Raw genomic sequence first — 22,777 nt, 5'->3', positions numbered from 1 at the left:
CTGGGATCCAGCCCCGCATCAGGCTCCCTGCTCAGCAGGAAGCCTGCTCCTCCGTCTCCCACTCCCCGTTTGTGTTCCCTCTCTCACTGTGTCTCTCTCTGTCAAATAAATAAATAAAATCTTTTTAAAAAAATTTTATACTAGATATAACAGAGGAGGGAACCAATGAATTAGAACATGGGGCTAAGGATATCACTCAGAATGTAGCACAGAGAGATGAAAAATAAGTTCAGAGACATGAAGGTTGATGGAATCCGAGATTCATCTAATAGGAGTTCCTGAAGGAGAAAATGGGCAAGTGCGGATACTTAGGCAGATAACAGAATAGAATTATTTTATAACTGAGGAAATATGAGTCCCCAAATTGAAGAAGTTCACTGAGAGATGAGAAGGATTGAGTTTTTTATATTGGAATCACCTTGGAAGCTTCATAAATGCTGATGTCTGTGTCCCATTCCCAGAGATTATGATTAGTTGAGCTGGGGTGGGGCCTGGGCTTTGGGATTTTTCTAATGTGCAGATAAGTCTGACATTCATTGCCATAGACCCTTGAATGCCGAGTGAACTTTAACAACAACAAAATGAGCCCCCAAAACAATAAAGGAGTATCATAAAACATAGTGAGCAAAGAAAGAAGTAAAATAGTCTGGTCAATTAGATATTAAACTTTAGATAATACAGTAAAAAGTCCAAATTGGGTCTTTATTATAAAGTACAATAATAACAATAATAATAATAGTGAAAAACATATCTATTTGAAAAATGCCAGGAACTAAAATTCTAAATAAGAACGTGGAAAATAGGAAGTAGAAAGTTCAGAGGGAAGTTATTGTGTCCCTGGATTCTTGTCTTCTTTATAAAGGGAGCTTAGAGTTAATTACCAAATGCATTTGAAAAATAAGTTAAATCACTAAAGAGTTATAAAAAATTATAGGCGACCACTAAAAGAACAGATACAAAATGTTTAACTTTCAAAAGAGCATGTAACGGGAAGATAAAACTTTCAATCTAACAAAGTCAGGAAAGAGAAAAACAACTAAGGAAAATAATGTTGAAAAAACTGATGCTAGAAATAAGTCCAAATGTGTCAGTAAACTCAATAAATGTAAATTAATTAAATCATCTTTCTAAAAACACAGATTTTTTGGGAGCCTGGGTAGCTCAGTCATTGAGCGTCTGCCTTCAGCTCAGGTTGTGATCCCAGGGTCCTGGGATCGAGCCCCGCATCGGGCTCCCTGCTCCACGGGAAGCCTGCTTCTCCCTCTCCCACTCCCCCTGCTTGTGTTCCCTCTCTCGCTGTGTCTCTCTCTGTTAAACAAATAAATAAAATCTTAAAAAATATATAAATGAAAGCACAGATTTAAAAAAAAACAGAATAGATCCTAAAATTGAAGTTTTGACTAGACACCAAGATAAAGGGATGTGAAAATCCTAAATGAAGTATCAGATTCACAAAGGAAACAGTTGAGAACCAGTCCACTGGCTGTGAACTCACACACTCAAGAATATGGTGAAAATATAGATTTGTGGGGACAACATAGATTTGTGTAACATGCCTGTGGTGGAAGGGGTTTTTATAGCTGAGACCCTCCCAGGAGGGAAGGGTGGGAGGGGTGACACCTTTCTCACCCCAAGAGAACAGGCTCAGCTGTGGTTCTTGGAGAAGCTGTATAGGTTTGATGTTGAGGGCTTGCTCTAGACTGATAACTTCCTCCCGCCCAAACAGAGGAGTGGCCAGGTACTTTCCCAGGTGTGGGAAGGCTCACGAAACCAGAGGTGGTTAGACACAAGTAGCCCTCCTGAACCAGATGCCGGGCATACAAAAGGGGAGGAACCAGGGCGGGAGACGGGGGCAAGAGACAGACAAGAAACAGAACTAAGTATGCACATGCGTGTACACACACACACACACACACACACACATAACAGACATGTGAGGCCCTGCCCGGGAGGACCACCCAAAGTGTCTAGAGGACCTTCAGCAGCAGAAGCCACAGGAGAGTGGCCCTCTGAGATCCCAGCAGAGGAGCAGACCCCAGAGTTCCTGCACAGGGTTGCCAGTGAGGGCAAGAACAGCTCCGAAGAACCAGAAAGTGCCCCACAAGAGCTGTTTAAAACCTCTGCTGGACCTGCAAGGAGGAAGCACCCCCCCACACACATACACTCCTCTCTTCTCTCCAAGGACTCTAGCTTGGCCGAAGTCGGCACCTCTGTGAAGGCTGTCAACTCCACAACCACAAAGCTCATGGGGGGGGGGGACAGAGTGGTAAATGAATATAACCATTTCAATGAACAGCTCAGCTGCACTTACTTGATTTCTGAATTGAGATGTGTTTGAGGCGGCACACCAGAAGTCAGAGGTGAGTATGGGACCACCCAAGCCCTGACCACCAATAAACTCACTTTAAAGAGACAGGGAACAAAACTAAAGTCCTGCCCTCACTACCGCATAAATTGTGTTTATTGCACATACTAGTTACAAAATATTCAGCTACATACAGTGCATGAGAGAAAAACCCCAAACACCCCAAATGCAAGGAAACACAGGATGTAAATAAAGAGATGAGAAAGATAGGCAATCGCTGAACAAGGAAAGCTTGACTGGCTTTATAAATATGAGACAAAAGAGACATTAAGACAGAAAGTATTATTAGGGATAAAATGATCATTTTTAAGGATAAAAGCAAGAGCTCTCTGGGAGATGAATAATCTTCAATACACACACATCAGACAGGTCAGCCTTACCACATACAAAGCAAGAACTGACAGAACCATAACAAGTTGGCAAATCCATAATCAAAGTAAAATATTCTAACACACTTCTCTTACTAACAGATAAATCTAGCTTCCCAAATATCAGCAAGAATAAAAAAGATTGAAACACTCTAATTGCTATATGGGATATAGATAGAGATGGAGATGAGCGATAGAGATGGAGATGGAGATGGGATGGGGATGGAGATGGGCTGGGGATGCAGATGGGGATGGGGTTGGAGAAGGGAATGAGGATGGAGAAAGGGATGGGGATGGAGTTGGGAAGTGGATGGGGGTGGAGATGGAGATGTGGATGGTGACAGAGGCGGATATGGGGATGGAAATGGGAATGAAGATGGGGATCAGGATGGAGATGGGGATATGGATGGAGATGGAGACGGGGAGGGAATGGGGCTGGAAATGGGGATGGGGATGGAGATGGGGATGGGGACAGAGATGGGGATCCGGATAGGGATGGCTTTTCTATATTTTACATATAAAATGGTGGGGATGGGGGTGGCAATGGGGGTGGAGACAGAAGAGAGGGAGCTCCGAGATTTCCACAGATTCAGACTATGCATTCTTTTCAAACTCATAAAATGTGTTTTTAAAATTTGAGTACATACATAATGGATCATAAAGGAAGTATTGAAAAATTCCAATGATTTGAAAACATGCACTCCACAATGATTTTATAAATAAAATTTTAAAGTCTGCTAAAATACACCCATATGTTTGGAAACTAAATAGCACTTTTAAATAACTCATGGATCTGGAAGAAATTGTAATGGAGATTATAAATACTGAGAACTGAATGACAAAAAAGGAACTACTCAAGAATCTGTGGGAAGTGGATGAAAGGATATAGGGAATTTATGATATGAATATACATATGTTAGAAAATGAGAGAAATTTTAAATTAATGAGCTAACAATTCAATATGAGAATTTAAATATGAAAATCAATGTAAGACGAAGGAAAAACAAAATAAGAAAATAACAAATTCACAATTATGGAAACAGTAAATCAAGAAGTAATACGGAGAAACAAAAACCTCAAAAGCTGATTCTTTACAAATGATTGATAAAAAATACAAATTCTTTTCTTGATTAACCAAGAAAAAAGGCATGAATAAATATCAGAAATGAAGAAGAAGAAGAATCACTGCTAAGTAGTGATCAAAGTACAAAAATAAATGAACGATTTTGGACTAATCTATTTGAAATCTTATATATGGTGGACAATTTTCTTTAAAAAAATGAAATACGGAAGCTTCTCTTTTTACTAATATGCTCCAAATCCTAGAAGAGGAGGGAAGACTATCTCCTTTATGAGGGAAGCATCCCTATGGTAACAAAACAAGATGAAGCAGGAAAACTAAAGAAAATTATAAGAAGTCTTCTGCACAGCGAAGGAAATGATCAATGAAATAAAAAGGCAACCTGCAGAATAGGAGAAAATATTTACAGACTACACATCTGATAAGGCGTTAATATGTAAAATGTATTAGGAACTCATACAACTCAATACAAAAAAAGCAAGTAATCCAATTGAAAAATGGACAGAGGACCCAAATAAACATTTTTTTTTTCCCAAAGAAGACATACACATGGCCAAGAGTTACCTGAAAAGGTGGGCGACAGCACTCAGCAATCCTCAGGGCAATGTAAATCAAAACCACAATTCACACCTGCTAGTTGGCTTTTATCAAAAGGACAACAGGTAAGTCTTGGTGAGCAAACACTTCAGAGCAAAGGGAACCTTTGGGCACTGTTGGTGGGAATGTAAATTGGTGCGGCCACTGTGGAAAACACATATGGCCCAGCAATTCCACTTCTGGGTGTACATTCTGAACAAATCAAATCAGTATCTCAAAAAGATATCTGCATTCCCGTGGTTGTTGCAGCATTATTCACAGTAGACAAGATTTGGAAACCACCTAAGTCCTAAGTGTCCACTGATGGACAAATGGATAAAAAAGATGTGATATATACATATAAAATGGAATATTATTTATCCATGAGAAAAAAGGAAATTCTGCCATTTATGAGAAGATGGTGGGAGGACATGCTGCAGGACAACTTGATTGGATTCTTCAAAAGGGTCACAAAACCCAAAAAGGGAGTGGGGGTCGGGAGCTGCTCTCCATTTACAGAGATTAAAGAGTGGCCCCTAAACGCAGTATGTGAGGCTGGATTGGAGCCTGGACCAAGTGAAAAACAGCTACAGGGACCTTCTCCAGACAGCTGGCAACGTTTCTCCCAACTCTGGCCATGTAGAGGAATACCTTGATTTCAGTTTCTTAATTTATACATTAGATTTATTTAATTTATTAATTTATACATTAAATGCACTTCCACCAAAATCTCAAAGCATGTTTTCTTTTTTTTTTAAGATTTTATTTATTTATTTAAGAGAAAGAGAGGAGCACAAGCAGGGGGAGCAACAGAGGGAGGAGAAGCAGACTCCCCACTGAGCAGGGAGCCTGAAGTGGGACTCGATCCCAGGGCCCTGAGATCATGACCCGAGCTGAAGGCAGAGGCTTCACTGACTGAGCCACCCAGCCATCCCTCAAAGAATGTTTTCCTCCTGGAAATTTTCAAGTTGTCCCTCAAATTGACAAGGATGAGGATGAGCTAAAGTCATGACTACGTAGAGTAATGAAGAAGGATGTGCCTTTCCAAGTGTGAAGACAGACTTGAAGGCAGAGAGATTATAATCCTGTACAGGCACGGGAAACCTCCTGGCTACTGGCCCTGTTGCCTTCAGCAGACCCACCGCCCAGGGGCTGCCCGGAGCCCCTCCATCACACATAAGCACTGCCCTTGCTCTTCCAACCCCTGCTTTCACCCGGCCTGGGGCCAGAGCCACCTGACAGAGGGTCAGGACACCAGCATTTCTGAAGTTCACATTAAACTGTTATAATCTTCAGGGAAAGAAAGCACCAGTCACAGTACTCAAGCTATCTGGATGTGGGTGTGCAGAGGGATGGGGGTCTCCATCCTCCCCCTTGTCCTCCACGTCCCCATGGCAAGGATAAAAAGTCGCTGGGGCTCTCTGTGCACCAGCTGCTGTGTCAGGAGGGGGCCGGGCCATCTGGATCTCTTATTACTGCTTCTGTGGAAAGAAACTAAGCTAGGAACCAAGTCAGAGAACCCAAGAGGAGCCCCGCCCTATCTCGGAGGCCTTGCCACCTTGTCGCTCTCTCCCAGCCTCCTAGAAGCATGGAGCATCGTGTCCCTTGAACTCTCATCCTGTGGACTCCATTGCCCCCGGGGTGGGGCTGTTGCATTGCATGAGTGTATGCGGCACCCCCAGGATGCCATGGCTGGGCTCCCTGGCACTATGCCATGCCTCCGCCTGCAGTGGGGGCCGGGGGAGGCTCACAGGCTTCCGTGCCAAGGGCCACCTGAAAGGGACCCAAAGCTGAAACTTCTACAATACAACAACCAAGCTGGCTTGGTGGAGGAGGGCATCACTGAAGTGAGAACTCCGCCCCTCCACAACCCAGGAGCACGCCCCCTCCTGACCCCAAGCCTGGGTCCTCTCCTGGAAGGCGCCTTGGCTACAATGGGAAGAACTCTGCATGACAAGGAATCCAGAAAAGGAAGATTCAGAGCCCCAGAGAGGAGGGTGAAGAGATTTGGCAAATGCTCAGGGAGATTCCAGCTGAGCTGGCTGAAGGCTGGGAGATGGAAGGACACATTTGTTTTTTCCAAATTATTAGGACCAAAGAGCTTTATTCTCCAACAAATCCTTCCAGGGAGAGCCCCACATCTCCAAGGCGTGCATGGGACTCCTATTAGCATTCATAACCATTTTCCCCACTAGTCTGATGAGGTAGTTCCCATGCAACCTTGATCTCCTCCATGTGGCCTCCTACTTGGCCATCTTTTCAGCTAAAAATAAACTCTATTCATCAACAAATACTTTAATATTGATTGTGTTGCCTGAGTGCAGGCTGGTTACCAGATCAAAGTACCCTGTGTATAATAAAATGCCATTTATAATGAAGTATTAAATCAAATGACACTCAGAAACACACACTTTTCTGGAGGCTTTTTTATGTGTGAAACTTAATGGGTATTAATTGTGAAGCATTTGCATCGAGAGTGGAGAACAGGGTCTCTCTGAGCCAGAAGTGAGTGTTCTCCTTGCTTCTTCACTCCCAGCTGGGACCTCACCTGGACCACACTTCTGTATCGGTGCCCTCCCGGTGTGACCATACAGATTCCACAGACACTCATGAAGAGTAGGGATGGGTTCTCACGCTGATGGTCTGTCCTGGAAAACCCAGCCAAACCAATTCTAAAGATGAAGCAGAGTCAAGACCCTCTCCTTACCCCTGCCAATACAGACAGGACATTTCTCTTTCAAATTCCTTTTCCATGAGTTTTACAGAAGGTCTGTCTTCATTGGCTCTAGTGTGTCTCTGGGTCTGCCTCCATTGGCTGTCATGCATCTCTGGGCCTATTCCCACTGGCTGTCATGCATCTCCGGGTCTGTCCTCACTGGCTGTCATGCATCTCCGGGCCTGCCCCCACTGGCTGTCATGCATCTGCGGGTCTGCCCCTACTGGCTGTCATGCATCCCTGGGCCTGCCCCCACTGGCTGTCATGCGTCTCCAGGTCTGCCCCCACTGGCTGTCATGCGTCTCCGGGTATGTCCCTACTGGCTGTCATGCGTCTCCGGGCCTGTCCCCACTGGCTGTCATGCGTCTCCAGGTCTGTCCCTATGGGCTGTCATGCATCTCTGGGTCTGTCCCCATTGGCTCTTATGTGTCTCTGACACCTTCAAGTCCATTCAACTTACATTCGTGGTGGAGGTCCACCCACTCTGGGGCAGGCCCCCTGCTGAAGTGTGGGTGTGGAGGTGAACAGTCCAAAGAGAGCCCTGCCCCTGAGGTGTTCCTGGTCTAGCTGAGGGGGAGGCAGGTGAGCAAAGGAAAAGGTGACAAAGAAGTGCAGGAACACTGGGAGAGAAGAATTTTGCCCACCCACACTCAAGAAGCCCAGGGACCTCGGGGACAAGTGTTGGCCCTCAGCCCACTGACTCCTAGGGACAGCTGCCTTCTGTGTCTGCGAGTTCTGACCAAAAGTGGAAACTGTTCTCTTTTGTTTTGACCTTTGCTATTGGAAATCTTATAAAAGTGTGTGATTCCTTCCCCAGCCTCAGTAAACACAGAAAAGAAGCCCAGATAAATCTGTTTGTGAGGCTGGAGGATGCTGAGCTGCCTCTGGGTTTCTTTCAGACGCATGTCTCAGGAACACATTGAACTTGGCTTGCTGGGGGAAGGCATCCTCTGGGTCCCAGCAAATTCACTAGGACGGCAGCGTGGGGTCAGGAGGGAGATGCCCAACAGACTGAGGACCCCGACCGGCTCACCTGCGTTTCCGTGTGTCACCCCCAAGCCCCACATGGCTTCTGCAGCAAGGAAGTCCTTCTTGAAAAATGTGACTGAACTGAGACCCTCGGTGGTGGGCGGGGAGAGATCATCTGAGTATCTGCTTTGTCTCTCGCACATTCACCCCGGTTTCTAAAGGTGAGGAAATGAACACGGTTTAATTCACTAATTCTGTTCCTCTGCACTAACAAAGACCCAGGGCTTGGCCGTCTCTCTGTAGGCAGGACAGGGAGGGGGACCGAATCACTCTGGCTGCGAAGGGCGAGGGTGTGCGGAGCACGAAGGGTGCTGGGTTGAGGCTGAAGAAGGTGCTAAGCCCAGGCCATTTCATTGGGCTGTTTGAGGGCTTTGTCAAGTACATTTTGATTACTTTAGATCCCATTCAACTGGGAAGACCAAAGGAACAATCAAGGTGGGTGATGGGAGCACTACGGGCATCTCCTGCAATCCTGGGCAATACAGATTGGGGAGATGGTCAGGATTCCCCCCAGACTCCTGCTCGCGCGGCCCCCACAGGGCACAGCTGTGTGCAATCTCTGCGGAAACCCAGGCTTCCCTGGAGCCACCTGCCACCGTCACCTGGCAGAGCTGGGCTAGGTGCCCACAGGACAGAGGGGAGGGCTTGGAGCCATGGGCAGGTCAGACCTCCTGCCCCCTCACCGAGGACTTGCTCCTCATCTAAGAAGGTGTCCTGGGAGCTCACAGAAGTGCAGAAGGGCTCCTTGGAAAGTTGTCATTGGCAGCATGACACCTGAGCGGAGACCCAGACTGGCTTTGAGGGCTCTGCTGCCTGTGCCCTCAGAGGCATCTGCTGGAGCAACCAAGTGCACTTGCTTCCTGCGGGGGCTGTACCAAGTCTCCTGATTTACAGGCCCTCCCCCACGCCTGGAGGCCACAGGCCAAATCGGGCTGTAGCCCGGTTCCCTCTGCAGGCTCCAGGGGCAGGTTGGCCTCCTGCACATTCCTGGCTGTGGGACCGAGGTCTCTGGCGGGCCACCAGCCCCTCGGCCTGCGGACCTCAGGAGGAACAGCATGGCCTTGGACCCTTCTCCCGTCAAGTCTCCCTGACCCTTCTTCAGTGGTGCTCACTCCACTTTTAGGGACCCTGTGGTGACATCGGGCCACCTGTGTGATCCAGGCTCTCAACCCACCTGGGGCTCCTGAAGGTAATCCCACCTGCAGAGTCGCCTTGCCCTATGAGGCCACCTATCGCAGGCCCTGGACGGAAGTTAGGACTATCAGGGTCGGCGGGAGGCCAGCCGCAGGGGTGGGGACCGGAGAGCTGCACGCGGTTTCTGTTACGTTCTCTTTCTTTCATCCTCTCCTCCGTCTCCATCCTGCAGGAAGGGTACCAGTGGTGCAGATGCTGAGGACAAGCAGGGAGTGACTGACCCTGCAGCTGAGGAGACTCCGTGTCCCCCCAGGAGGGGGGTGGACGTTTCTCCATCTGAACAAGGGCGAGATGGATTCTGGACGGTAAAGGGTGCACAGGGTACGCCATTCTCCAGCTCATGCCCCTGCCCTGTCAGTCTGCCCACCACCTGTTGCTGACTGCACCTCCCAGATCCCTGGATCCAAAGGCAAGAGTTGGGAGGGGCAAATTAGTCAGGGTGTTTCTTCCCTTGCACCTTCCCCACTTCGAGGCTGTGTCTTCCTCCACAGCTAAGGCCAGGAGCCCCTCCTCCACCGCCCAGCTCCTACCAGGCTCCAGTCAGCCCCGGGGGTGCAGCAGCACCCAGGAATCCAGGGGTTTCTTGGGCACCGGGACGTCCCCTCAGGCTCCCTTACTCTGCCCTCTCCACCCTAGTCTTTACTGGCTTGAGTCCTGCTTTCTGCCCCTGACTCACACTAACTCATAAGGACCTTGATAAGCCCACCCAAATCATGGCCCCCTGTCATCTCCTTGGAACCCCCAGCCAGCTGATGTGATACACACAGGCCCACGTGTGCGCTCTGTTCTCCCTGGAGCAAGAAGCATTTCCGGCTCTGTCTCCCTGACTGAGCCCCCCTGCTCTTCACACCGTCTGTACCCACCTCCTCTCCAGAGCCCACTCTGACCTTCCATGGGCAGAGGCTCGTCCTTCAGGCGTGGCCTCTCCATACCTGTGCCATCCCCCCTGTCATGTGATCACTTATGTCTCCGTGACTAGGTCAGGGTCAAGGCATGGGTGTAGACCACACATCAAGCCCCTCAGTGCCCACTAAAGCTGCAGGCTGGGAGACTCTCTCAGTCCTTCTCCATCAGAGTTTCTGCTGGTGGCCCCTGGGAACTCTTACTGAACAAGTTCCCTTGTTGATTCCTACCCATCATGAAATTAGAGAAACACCATCCCAGAGGAGCCAATCTTCAGTTATCTCTGTGTTTCTGGAGCCACACACAATCAATGTCAGTTCATTTTCAGTGATGGTTTTGAATGAAGTTGGGGCAGGGTGTCATTCCACACACTGCATGGTAAGATCCCCTACTTGCCTTTGTCATGGAGTTCCAAGGACACTGATACGACATCAGAGGATTCCCCTCATTAGAAACCGGATGGCACAAAAGGAAAGACCCACATGCACTCATGTAGGAGGAGAGTCAGACCCCATCCCCAGTCAGCCCATGGTGGGGCCTGCTGGCCAGCAAGCCCACCACCCATACGGCCTTTCAAGTGAATGGACAGCCAAGATGGGCCCTTCATTTGAGTGAAGCATTGAATATGAGAGACAGAAACCAAAATCAATAAAAAGTTTTTTTAAAAGAACTCAGAAGAAACACATAAAGCAACAGGCAGATAAAGAAAACGGAGGCCCTCGGAGAGGTAAGAGATTTGGCACCCATGAAACGGGAGGTGATGCCGAAAACAGGGAATGGAAACGTGCTAGCATAACTTTCCAAAGGGGATATTTGACGTTGGGGAAATCCACCAGAAAGTGGAAATATAGGTTGAAAAATAAGAGGGGGAAAAGCCAAGAGTGTTAGAAAAGCAGCCCAAGACCATCTAACTGGAATTGCAGGAGAGAGCAAAGGAGAGAGGGAGGACGTGATTATCAAATAAATCCTTCAAAACCTTTCCTACAGCTAAAGAATATGAATTTCCCAGTGGAAGGGGCCCAGTGCCTGGCGCAGTGACTGAAGGAAGCCTCATACCCTGAGAATCCTTGAGATGTTTCACTGGGGGTAAAGAAAAGCCCAGAATGTTTTCAGAGAGAAGGAACTGATTGCTGGATGAGGTTGAAACCCAGAGTGGCCTAGACTTCTTGACAGCAACGCCAGGAGCACGAGAAAGTGTCAGGACTCCCAACCTCACTTTTGATCACACGTGAGAACAGAATAAAGAAATGCGCCAACATTTCAAGGTAATCAGAACGTGACTTCCCGTGTACCCTTCCTCGGGGTCTTATTGAAGAATATCTTCCATGGAATGAAGGGATTAAACCAAAAGGAGGAAGATATCAAATCGGCAAAGCAGGGAAGCCCACAGTGTAGCAAGGCTAAGGGAACACGGCAGGGGATGGTGAAGAGATGTCCCTCAGTGAGCGCTGTGTTGAGGCCGCAGGAGGACCAGACTGGGCAGGGGGTGAGAGGGCACGGGAACACCACCAAGACAAAAGAAATTACAGAATGTGAGTGACCAAATCAAAGGGGTTTTAGAGTCTGTAGCAAGGTTTAAGGTTGAATTTAAAATAGGTGCATAGAACAACAGATTTTAACGGGGGTGAGGGGGCATCAAGGAAAGGAAAAAGGTTGTTCCAGGGGAAAAAAAAAAGAACGTATGCTTTGGGTATAAGTGCCTTCACTGTGAAAAATATTTTCATTAGCATAAGAACAAACATCAAATACTGATTTGATCAAAAATTGTGCAAAGACTCGGTGTGAGGTGCTGCAGGGCCTGGGAGGGAGTGTGTTCTTTCCACAGCAAGAGATCAAGACTGTAAGCATGTATTTAGAAACAGCTCCAAGAATTACAAAGGCCTTCTTCTGGGTACTTCAAGAGAGATGGCAAAGGACAGGAAAAGTCTTGTTTGACCTCTAAAACCAAGTATTTCCTTTGCTTTGATTAGAAAGTGTTGGTTTTTTTAAAAGGAAAAAAAAATCAGGCCCCCCTGAGACTTTTTCATTATATGACAAAATGCCTGAAATTTAAAAACTATCAAATTTTTAAACCCTTGAGGGAAAAGATTGTGAGCAGAGACTCTTCTACCAAGCCATTGTACCTGTAGGAAAGAAATTAGGAGACGTTTTTAAATATGGGTTCTCAAGTATTGTTCTACACAAACACACACATGCATATTCCCTTAAACATTACTTAAATATATTCATAGTTGAATGAATAAATGTCATCAAAACTGAGAGTTCAAAGGCATGGAAAATATGTATTTTCAAAACTTATGGAGATCAATAAAAGCAGTTTTCAAAAAACATGAGTTTCAATGAGTACCATTGGAATATTCATTTAAAAATAATGAAAATATTGCAGTTGTTCTTGCAGAAGTTGCTTATGTTCTGGAACTCAATAATAACATTTTGGATCAAGCCCCAGAACATAGCACTGCAGATGAAAAGGAAGGATGAGTGCACAAAGAATTTTTGACACACGTAAGTAGAGGAGCTTGGTACAAATAGGGTTGAAAAAACCCTAAATGGGCGTTTGTGCTCCTTTCAGGGGCACAAATGAAAACAACCAGAATGTCCGAACACAAAGGATCAGATCAATCCGGATGATAAACTAGTTGTTACCGCTCAGAATCTAGCCCACAGTGAAAACAGGAGTCACCAGGACAAGATGCAAAATATATTCTCCCGTTTTCAGAAAATGTAAAGGCGGGTACATATGTATGCCCAGGAACAGGACCAGGAGAGCATTCCCCAAAGGGTTACCCACCATTCATAAATCACTTTGATTTTCTCCTTTGTGATCTTTCTGCATTTGCCATGTCTGTGCTGATTATGCCTTACCTCTGTGAGGCAAAATCAAAGCAGGAGTCTGGGCGACTGAGCCTCCTGATGACCCCAGAGAGGTGAGCGTCCAGCCGAGTTCTGAGCCATCTGATGTCCTCCCCTTCTCTTCTGACACTCTCTTATTCTCCCCTAGAAACCTGAAAGGAAAATCCAACAGGTGCATTTTGTCCTCAGCAACAGCTAAGTCCGGCCAAGATGGTGGCCCGGGGACAGCCCGAGTTGGGAGAGAGAAATAGGGGAGAGGCGGACATGGGAGACGACATAGGGTGCTTGGTATCAGAAAGCATTTTGAAACTGTCAACCAAGGTGCAGTAGAAGGACCGGTGAGCTGAACTGAGATGCTGAGCATGGGTGGATTCCAGCCAGGATTCACCACTCACTAGGCAGGTTATTCTGGAGCTTGGGGAGAGGGCATCTTGGAAACACACCAAGACTTGGTGTCTTATTCCTGAAACGGGGGTAATAGAGTGCTTGCCTGCCTCTAGGATGTAGTGGGGCTGCAGTGATGTCAGGGACATGCGGGCGGGAGCCCGGGTACCCCTCTGTGTGCCCAGCCCAGGAGATGGTCAGGCTAATGCTTTGCAAGTGGGCTGCCAGTCATGCCTCCCTCCACCTGCCTCTTCCTTCCCCATCACCTTCCTTCCCTCAATTGCCCCGATGAGGTAGTTAAGCTTTCCTCCTTCCAAAGGCCCCTGCAAATGTTAAAGAGCCATTACTTTATTTTTTTATTTTTTTAAATTTTATTTTATTATGTTATGTTAATCACCATACATTACATCATTAGTTTTTGATGTTCCATGATTCATTGTTTGCGTATAACACCCAGCGCTCCATTCAGTACGTGCCCTCTTTAATACCCATCACCAGGCTAACCCATCCCCCCACCCCCTTCCCCTCTAGAACCCTCAGTTTTTTTCTGAGTCCATAGTCTCTCATGGCTCCTCTCCCCCTCTGATTCCCCCCCTTCATGTTTCCCTTCCTACTATTTTTTTTTTAAAAAAAAATACAATGTATTATTTGTTTCAGAGGTGCAGGTCTGTTATTCAACAGTCTTACACAATTCACAGTGCTCACCGTCGCACATACCGTCCCCAATGTCTATCACCCAGCCACCCCATCCCTCCCACTCCAGCAAACTTACTTTAAATTATCAGAAGTGCTCCTGCCTGAAGTGGAAGTTTAAGCTTGTTGGGAATTTCACCTTCAAAGTCATGAGTTGGTTCAGAACAATCCTTCACATGTACTGCTTCCTAGATGGGGTTTTTAGGCCCATTGGAACCTGTCTGAAGTGAAGGGGTCCCTGTTGGGGCCCTTCTGGGGAGGTAGGACAGAGCCCTCAGGGCTGTCAGCTTCCTGGGCTTGAAGTAGGTCAATCACACCCTGGGTCTGAAACAGGCCTGCTTTCTCAGGAGTCATTTTTATGCTGAACTCACCACTTAACACTGCAAAGCCAAGAAAGAGAAGGTTTTCTGCAAGAGAAAACAGCAATGCCCCTGCCCTGGGCCTACCCAAGATAGCGAGATAGCGCTGTGCTTCTCTTCCAAGGAATGCTGAGGCTGGGGCCGGCTTCTGGACTCTAGGTTCTGACAGCCAGAAATCCAGCCACCGCCAGGGGGGCTGCACCTGGGAAAGGTTGCCCAGACATGCCATTACCCTTGGACGACAGCAGAATATTTGCCTCTACAGAGGTCAAAACAGAGTTATGGTTAGTTTCCAAAATTGCTTTACAAAAGGAAAGTAAAAATGTTCCCTTAAAAAGAAATCTTAGCAACCCAAGGTAGATTGGTGGTTGCCAGGGGCTGCAGGGGGCGGGGGGGGGGAGAAGGAGGAGAAACTGCTTAATGGTTAATGGGCTTTACTTTGGAGAGATGGAAACATTCTGGAAGGAGACAGAGGTGGTGGTTTCACAACAGTGTGAATGGATTTAATGCCACTAAATGGCTCGCTTTAAAAATGGTTTAATTTTATGTTATGTGAATCTCACCTGCATAAAGTATTTTTTAAATCATTTCAAAGTGCTCTCCCCTCTGGCTTGCAAGGCTTTGTCAACTTTGGGTGAGGGGTGGGACTGTGTGGTGTGTGTTCCAGCTAGCAAAGGTGGGAACAGTCCCCCTCCCCGCTCTGCCCTGGAGGGGTTGGAGGGCCAGCTGGGGCAGGGTGCCTGCCGGTGCTGCTTGGTCTAGCGAGGCCAGAGAATGGTTCTTCTTTTAAAAACCCATTCATTTGGGTTTCGGGTAATATGATGAAATATATATGTATAGTAAAGAGCAGCCATCAAAAAAAAAAAAAAAGTGAAATCTTGCCATTCGCAAGGATGTGGATGGAACTAGAGGGTATTATGCTAAGCGAAATAAGTCAATCAGAGAAAGATAAGTATCATATGATCTCACTGATACGAGGATTTTGAGAACAAGACAGAGGATCAAAGGGGAAGGGAGGGAAAAATGAAACAAGACTAAACCAGAGATGGAGACAGACCATAAGAGATTCTTAATCTCAGGAAACAAACTGAAGGTTGCTGGAGTGGTGGGGAGTGGGAGGGATGGGGTGGCTGGGTGATGAACATTGGAGAGGGTATGTACTATGGTGAGCGCTGTGCAATGTGTAAGACTGATGAATCACAGACCTGTACCCCTGAAACAAATAATACATTATATGTTAATAAAAAAATTAAAAAAGAAAAAATATATATATAATAAAGAAAATATCCATCATTTCACTACTTACAAATGACATCTTACATTTTGATGTATGGCTCTTTAATCTTTTTTGTATTTGTATATATACTTTTTAAAGTGCTTTTGCAACTCTCCACTTTTTTTCCCAATTTCTCGTGTTTGGTTGTGTGCAATACCATGCATAAGCTCACGGATACCTCTCTCCCTTACTCTAAAGCTGTGCGTCCCTGGGTGGGAGTGGAGAAGTGGAAAGATCTTTCAATAGCCTGCCATTGAGATTTGCTCTTTTAAATCTTTAAGTTTTTCTGTTCCTTCCTTTGTCTTCATGGATTTGACTTAAAAAATACCAGTTTTCCTGAGGTTTTTAGAGGGGAGGGGGTAGGGGGGATGGGTTAGCCTGGTGATGGGTATTAAAGAGGGCACGTACTGAATGGAGCGCTGGGTGTTATACGCAAACAATGAATCATGGAACACTACATCAAAAACTAATGATGTAATGTATGGAGATTAACATAACATAATAAAAAAATACCAGTTTTCCATCTCCTCTGAGGCTTTATTTTCAGTTCGACTTTCAGAAAGCTTAACACACGATGCACGGGCACGTGTGTGTGTGTGTGTGTGTGTGTGTGTGTGTGTGTGTGTGTGAAGCAGAGTGAAAGGGAAGTGGGGTCTGGAATAATTATTTGAACTTGGTTCTTCTACAGATATTTTAGTAAGAAGTAAACCTTGTTTCCCTTGACAGAAATTTGCATGTTTGCAAGAGCTGAGACTATGAGTTTGGTCAGAGCAACTTGCAGTTGAAGGAGCAGCTCTCCGCAGACTTGGTGGCTGGTGTTCCCTCCCCCCGCCACAGTGTTCCTGGGCCCATGGCACCCTTCACATGTGCATGCGGCATGGGTCAGTGCTGTTAGCCTTGGAGAAAGACACTCCCTGGGCCCATCTCTCCTTGCAGGAGTGTTTCCAACTATTCAGGCCCCTCTCTGCAGCTTCTTGGTGCATTGTGGTATGTCCCCCCAACCCAAGTGAGACCATTCATAGTCCCCTGTCATGAAGGGGCAGCTGATCGGGTCAGTCCCATCCAGGTGAGTGACTGAGTCCCTCTCTCAGGGTCACTTCTCTCTGGCACTGGACAACAGAATGAATAAAACAAATAGATCTCAAACAGTGGAGCCTAAAGCACAAATGAGAGGTCAGTGGGATGGTTGCTGAGGGGCAGGGCCAATAATGTCGGAAGCAACCTATTCTCCTGCCTGGTGAGGGCGAAGGCTGCTAAGCAGACATTGTTAGAAACCTCACAAAGAAGGGAGTCCTCCTCAGAGAAATCAGAAGCTCAATGTGCCAAGCTCTCTGAAATGGACTGTCCCCATTTGTCTTCATGGATGGCTCTCCATAGCTGTCAAATATACTGAAAAGCCTCGATGAGCAAGTCAACATTCTGAGAAGTCAACTTCTGAAAGTTTCCCCCTAAATCCCACTGTTGCCCTTTCTTCTTCTTGGCATAAAAACCCTGCTTCTGGAAAGCAACCTGAAAAGCAGACGGATCGCAGGGTCTCCTGGCCCTCTTTCCCTGCCTGCCTTATGGTGGCTCTCCACCCGAGCAGGATGCCCAACGACCCCCTCCAGGCGCCGTGTGCCTGAGAAGACGCTGGCTGGGACAGACCCACACGGAACCAGGGCAGATGGCAGGGGGTCATCTGTATGGAAGAAGCAGGGCAATTAAGGTGTCCCCCTCAAGAAGCATTGCCAAAACATGGTTTCAAGGGAGAATTCTACCAAAGCTTTGGAGATTAGATAATCCCACTGCCACATAAATTAGCCTAGGTCCTAAGCAATAAAGAAAACTTCTGAAGTCTTTCCATTAAGCAAGCATAACATTAATTTCCAAACCTGATAAAGAATACTCCAGGGGCTCCTGGGTGGCTCAGTCGTTAAGCATCTGCCTTCGGCTGGGGCAGGTCATGATCCCAGGGTCCTGGGATCGAGCCCTGCGTCAGGCTCCTTGCTCCACAGGAAGCCTGCTTCTCCCTCTCCCACTCCCCCTGCTTGTGTTCCCTCTCTCGCTGTCTCTCTCTCTCTCTGTCAGAAAATAAATAAAATCTTAAAAAAAAAAGAATACTCCAAAGAGCAAACCAGAGACCAACCTCACTTGTGAGTATCGATGCAAATGCCCTAAATATAATACTAGCAAACAGGAACCTAAGATCAGTCTGCTTAAATAAACCTGGATTGGTCCTGAACTTAAATTGGAAATAACAGAATGGATTCATGATGCATTTCATCTTTAAAAACAACAACAACATAGAAAATTAGGGGCACTGCTGAAAATCCTAGACACAAAGACCATCCAGCAGCACTGGGTGCTCCAAGGGCACATTGATCTCCCAACACCATTTCCCACTGAAAGAAACCAGGATTACTTGGGGAAATGGCCGAGTCCAGGTGTGGAGAGGGAAATGTACAGGATGAGCCTGGAATGTCTTCTGGCAGCCAGAAGCAAGGAAGATCTCAAGACCACTTGTGTGGGGTCAAAAGGGGCCAGGAGAGGCTCCCACTGCCCAAAGATGAGACAACTGGATCATCGATCAAGGGAAAGCTGCAATGGATTGGAACCCACCAGGAATATTTGCATCTACGAGTTTATGATGACACCTTTAAAAGCTCATCAGTCAGCTTCTGAGGAGGCTAGCAGATCAATGCATTACTTTGCAAACTACGAAAGAAGGGAAAAAAATCAAGCATCTACCCTGCTTTTTCATAGTAACCGAGGGGAAGTTTCTTTTTATGGAGATACTCCAGCTAACTAAGTAAAGAAATTATAGAAAAAGACTATGACAGCATCACTCCCTCATGAAATAACAGCTGTAGCAATGATCATCGATGCCTGCTAGCATCACAGAGAGACAACCAGGCAGGATGCACCTCTGATGGATGAATACACATCCATTGATGAAGGATTATTGTCCAAAGGGCCCATCCGAACCCTGAAGCCTGGTTCACATCTTTCAGCATCAAGCATATCACTTATTGGTCATTGGCCATATGGCGGGCAGGAGAAGGGTGATCTTTTATTTTCCTCTTCTTCTTTACTTTCTGATTCAAAGAGATTTTAGGGTTCTGTAGGATCCTACATGCGGTGTGGCCACAGTTGAAAGAAAGAATTTGCATCGTTGGATTTCACAGTGCCAGAACCCCATGAGACAGGTGTTCCTTTCTAGCATTTTACAGGCGAAGACAATGACTTCCCTAAAGCCTACAGCTAGTTAACTGCAGACCCAGGATTCAAAACTGGAACTTCTTTTCATTCAAGTAAGAGAGGTTGCCCACACCCCAAGTTTCCTGAGTAGGAGAGTCGCTTAGGATTTTTCATCCCCAGAAATGCAGCAACCTCAGGCATTCTTTCCACAGCAATGGGAAAGATCACAAAATCAGGAAAAATAAAAATACACTCACAAGTTCTTCATGAAGTTGGCATTTTATTTAGAGATTTTTAAATCCCATGTCTCTAAAGGATAAGCATGTTTGTCTTGCAAAGCCTAGCTTTGTAGGAAAAACAAACAAAACAAAACAAAATCTTGGAAATCTGTGTTGCCCTTAAGAACAAAGAGTAATCATTGTTGCTACAGTCATGGAAATTCTGAATGTCTTCACCAATGCATAATTCAAACACATCTGAATACATTTTATTTAAAAGTTCCCCCCGAAGTTGTCTCCTACTGGTTGATATCTTCAACATGTCCATTTGTTTGATTTTTAGCAATTGGCTCTCACCATTACATAGGAATGGAAGGAGGAAGATTTGAGGTGAATTAATGAATTTCCTGAGATGTTCCATGTGTCCTTCTTTTCTGAGAATTTCTTTAAATGGTACAGGTATTGACAAAACCGGGTACTTTAATATCTGATACTTAGCATGAGGTGACCCACCAGAACCAGCTTGATCACAAAGAGCAAACCATGCTTCCCGGCTCTCGGGAAATACCCGTCTTTATGGCGTTTTGTCGGGATGGTGTCATCTGAAGGGCAATCTAAGGGGGCTAGTTCCTGGGAGTCAGCTTTCCTCTGTACCTGTTCCAGTAAGGAACCATCAGTCACAGCACCAAAGATAACCAGTTCAATAAGGAACCCAAAAGCATTCTGTTCCACTTCCTTAGACTCATGGCGCTGAGCTGACCATGAAACTGTGAGGCCAGACTTTACCTTGAAACCATGGTGTGTGGGGACACACAGGTGACAGCACAATCTGGATGGATAGAATCTTCTGGAAAAGTGGAGCTACCCAGAAAACTCTCCTTTTCAACTTTCTCATTTAAATATTTTAGTTCACTTCTTTGCCTTAATTTGTATAAGGAAAAGGTCACTGAAGCTTTATAAAACAACCATGTTTCTGGAGTGAGCCCAAAGGAATTAGGGGGACGGGCATCCCAGCACTGTGCAGGTAGCTGCCTAAGGAGGGAACATCCTGCTGAAGGCATTGCCGTCTTTTAATGAATCCTTGGGGTAAATTCTGTTCCTCATGCTTTTCCTCTCTCTCCTGCAAAGTAGAATGCACTGAACTTTCTTTTTTGTTTCTTTGAAGGTTTCCAACAGTTGAATTCAAATAGTTTCAAGATCTCTTGCCTCTAAAAGGAGTTCTGAATGTCGGCTAAGATGAATCTCTGCACAAACCTCAGGTTCAAGGTGGAGATGAAGCAGGAAATGCTATTTTAACAAGAACTGAAACGCTAGGAAAAGTTAATATTCAGAACCCAGGGTGTCAAGAGCTGTTGCGGGCAGACACTGATGAACGCTTTATTTTTATTCTCAGTAACATCTAGCACCTGAATACATCTTTTTAAAAAATTTTTTATTGTTATGTTAATCACCATACATTACATCATTAGTTCTTGATGTAGTGTTCCATGATTCATTGTTTGTGCATAACACCCAGTGCTCCATGCAAAATGTGACCTCTTTAATACCCATCACCAGGCTAACCCATCCCCCAACCCCCCTCCCCTCTAGAACCCTCAGTTTGTTTTTCAGGGTCCATCGTCTCCCCCCTCCAACTTACTCCCCTTCATTCTTCCCCTCCTGCTATCTTGTTCTTTTTCTTTTTTCTTAACGTATGTTGCATTATTTGTTTCAGAAGTACAGATCTGTGATTCAACACTCTTGCAGAATTCACAGCGCTCACCATAGCAAATACCCTACCCAATGTCTATCACCCAGCCACCCCATCCCTCCCACCCCCCACCACTCCAGCAACCCTCAGTTTGTTTCCTGAGATTAAGAATTCCTCATATCAGTGAGGTCATATGATACATGTCTTTCTCTGATTCACTTATTTCACTCAGCATAACACCCTCCAGTTCCATCCATGTCGTTGCAAATGGCAAGATCTCATTCCTTTTGATGGCTGCATAATATTCCATTGTGTATATATACCACCTCTTCCTTATCCATTCATCTGTCGATGGACATCTTGGCTCTTTCCACAGTTTGGCTATTGTGGACATTGCTGCTGTACACATTGGGGTGCACGTACCCCTTCGGATCCCTCCATTTGTATCTTTGGGGTAAATACCCAGTAGTGCAATTGTTGGACCGTATGATAGCTCTATTTTCAACTGTTTGAGGAACCTCCATACTGTGTTCCAGAGTGGCTGCACCAGCTTGCATTCCCACCAACAGTGTAGGAGGGTTCCCCTTTCTCCACATCCCCGCCAGCATCTGTCGTTTCCTGACTTGTTAATTTTAGCCATTCTGACGGGTGTGAGGTGGTATCTCATGGAGGTTTTCATTTGGATTTCCCTGATGCCGAGCAATGTTGAACACTTTTTCATGTGTCTGTTGGCCATTTGGATGTCTTCTTTGGAAAAATGTCTGTTCGTGTCTTCTGCCCATTTCTTGATTGGATTATTTGTTCTTTGGGTGTTGAGGTTGATAAGTTCTTTATAGATTTTGGATACTAGCCCTTTATCTGATATGTCATTTGCAAATATTTTCTCCCATTCTGTCGGTTGTCTTTTGGTTTTGTGGACTGTTTCTTTTGCTGTGCAAAAGCTTTTTATCTTGATGAAATCCCAATAGTTCATTTTTGCCCTTGCTTCCCTTGCCTTTGGCGATGTTTCTAGGAAGAAGTTGCTGCGGCTGAGGTCGAAGAGGTTGCTACCTGTGTTCTCCTTTAGGATTCTGATGGACTCCTGTCTCACGTTTAGGTCTTTCAAACATTTGGAGTCTATTTTTGTGTGTGGTGTAAGGAAATGGTCCAGTTTCATTCTTCTGCATGTGGCTGTCCAATGTTCCCAACACCATTTGTTGAAGAGACTGTCTTTTTGCCATTGGACATTCTTTCCTGCTTTGTCGAAGATGAGTTGACCATAGAGTTGAGGGTCCATTTGTGGGCTCTCGATTCTGTTCCATTGATCTACGTGTCTGTTTTTGTGCCATACTGTCTTGATGATGACAGCTTTGTAATAGAGCTGGAAGTCCGGAATTGTGATGCTGCCAGCTTTGCTTTACTTTTTCAATATTCCTCTGGCTATTCGGGGTCTCTTCTGGTTCCATACAAATTTTAGGATTCTTTGTTCCCTTTCTTTGAAAAAAGTGGATGGCATTTTGATGGGGATTGCATTGAATGTGTAGATTGCTCCAAGCACCATTGACATCTTCACAATGTTTGTTCTTCCAATCCATGAGGATGGAACGTTTTCCCATTTCTTTGTGTCTTCTTTTCTTTCATGAGTATTTTATAGTTTTCTGAGTACAGATCCTTTGCCTCTTTGGTTAAATTGATTCCTAGGGATCTTATGGTTTTGGGTGCAATTGTAAATGGGATCGACTCCTTCATTTCTCTCTCTTCTGTCTTGTTGGTGTATAGGAATGCCACTGATTTCTGTGCATTGATTTCATAGCCTGCTACTTGACTGAATTCCTGTATGAGTTCTAGCAGTTTTGGGGTGGAGTCTTTTGGGTTTTCCACATACAGTATCATATCATCTGCAAAGAGTGAGAGTT

This window comes from Eumetopias jubatus, unplaced genomic scaffold (genome assembly GCF_037043125.1).
Source record: "Eumetopias jubatus isolate StellerSeaLion01/CBP00866 unplaced genomic scaffold, mEumJub1_p1.0 scaffold_16, whole genome shotgun sequence".
Classification (NCBI taxonomy): domain Eukaryota; kingdom Metazoa; phylum Chordata; class Mammalia; order Carnivora; family Otariidae; genus Eumetopias; species Eumetopias jubatus.
Note: the sequence above shows the minus strand (reverse complement) of the source record.